This window comes from Apium graveolens, chromosome 8, assembly GCF_009905375.1.
Source record: "Apium graveolens cultivar Ventura chromosome 8, ASM990537v1, whole genome shotgun sequence".
In the NCBI taxonomy this organism is placed as follows: Eukaryota; Viridiplantae; Streptophyta; class Magnoliopsida; order Apiales; family Apiaceae; genus Apium; species Apium graveolens.
The window spans coordinates 236,715,626-236,717,642 of NC_133654.1; the positions used below are offsets into that span (position 1 = coordinate 236,715,626).

Genomic DNA, 2,017 nt, shown 5'->3' on the forward strand with positions numbered 1-2,017 from the left:
GTTTATTCTTGTGAATCTTTATTTTGAGTTGTAATTTGGATACTTGTTTCTTGTTTTGCTGAACCTATATTCTTGATTATACTTTGGTTTATTTATTCGTATAAAGACTACGTTTGCTATATCATGTTTTCATTGGAACCCACGTTGGCGATGAGTTCGATTATGGGCTAGTCATTATCGTGGGGTTCTAACGGATTTATTTATGGATTTCTTTAGTTAAATTTTTGATGCCTTAGTATGTGGTGAATGTATGATATCCTAGTATTAGTTGTGCGTATTCGTCTTGTGAGCGTCGCAAACTTAAAATATAGCGTGTCAATTCTTAATGAAGCAAAAGTGAATTTAAGGATTTAGAACTAGCCATGCTAGCATAGGTTCATGTATTGATATGCATGATTCGTAGGTAATTTTAACCATCTTACTTGCCCTTTGTAATCAAAATAGATAACTTGTGCTTAAACCATTATGTTGTCAAATTCTATAGACATATAGGGTCTCAAATAATTGGTGCATATTCAGCTTCTATCTCTTTTGTGGATGTCTAGTAGAATGGTACTCGTGCAACGAAAGTTGGTGTTTATCAATTTTGTGTTATCTGATTAGTGTCATCACCATTGTATGCTAAGGTTGAGAATAATAAGGCTATTGAATGAAGTATTTAATGATGTTAGAATCTCATGTCTGTCATATATATTAACTCAGTCAAGCTTATTCTCGTAGTTATAATAGTTAGCGTAATTCTTAGTTGTAAACATTCTCAATTTGTTATCGTCTTAGCATTGAATAATAACCATACATTGTTGTTTAGGTGCGTAATTTAGATAGTTAACCAATACAGTCTCTGTGGGATCGAATCTGATTTATATCTTATACTACTTGCGAACTCGTATACTTGCGTATAATATTAGCGCGTGTTTAGCGACTAACAAGTTTTTGGTGCCGCAACCGGGGACTGCAGTGTTAATTACTAGTTTATGTGCTTTTCATCAGTGGTCGTTAAAGTTCATTGACTCGGACATTATTACTTATTTGTTTCCATGTTTTATTTCAGGTGATCTAGCGAGGGTGTATGCATACGCGTTTGCGCACTCGTAAGAGAACACTGGATAAAGCCGAGGAAGAACTTGTGGTAATTGGTAGGGAAGTTTTTGAGGAAGAAAAGAAGGTAGAAGAAGAAGAGAAAATTGAAGAGCCAATTGTAGTAGCTATGGGTGATCAACCAGAGAATCTGAAGGCTTTAATGGACTATTCTAAGCCTATGATTTATGACATTCAATCTAGCATGATTCGACCAGCCATCAGGGCTAGCACTTTTGAGATCAAATCAAGAACGATCCAGATGATACAGAACTCAGTTCAGTTTGGGGGTTCTCCTACCGAAGACCCCAACATGCACATCAGGGATTTCATCGAGATCTGTGACACTTTCAAGTTCAATGATGTGACTGAAGATGCTATCAAGCTACATCTTTTCCCATTCTCTTTGAGGGACAAGGCAAAGTGCTGGTTACACTCTCTACTAGCAGGATCTATCACCACTTGGGAAGATCTCGCTCAAAAATTTCTCACTAAATTCTTCCCCATGGCGAAGACTGCAACATTCAGGAATGCTCTTACCCAGTTCGCGTAGCAAACTGGAGAATCTATGTGTGAGGCTTGGGATCGATATAAGGAAATGATTAGGAAGTGCCCATACCATGGCATGCCTGATTGGATGATTATCAGCTATTTTTACAATGGATTGGGTGCTACTTCTAGACCCATGCTTGATGCAGCATCAGGAGGAGCCTTGTGGGCTAAAAGCTACGATAAAGCTTATGAACTTATTGAACTGATGGCTGCTAATGAGTACCAGAATCCTTCCCAGAGGCTGACTCAGGGAAAAGTAGGAGGAATTCTGGAGTTAGATGCAGCAATTGTTATCGCTGCCCAACTTAAGGTTTTAACAATGAAGGTGGACACTTGGGCGAATTATGGAGTTAATCAAATCTCTAGTGTTTGTGAGCTTTGTGCTGGA

At 38.0% G+C, this 2,017-nt stretch overlaps 1 non-coding gene across 1 annotated transcript; it reads right to left on the bottom strand.

Annotated features, from left to right (window-relative positions):
- Positions 1–1,597: 1,597 nt before the first annotated feature.
- LOC141682345 (small nucleolar RNA R71) lies at positions 1,598–1,704 on the bottom strand. The gene has a single exon (XR_012559747.1). It is a non-coding gene; the product is annotated as a small nucleolar RNA R71 (small nucleolar RNA).
- Between the last annotated feature and the right edge of the window lie 313 nt (positions 1,705–2,017).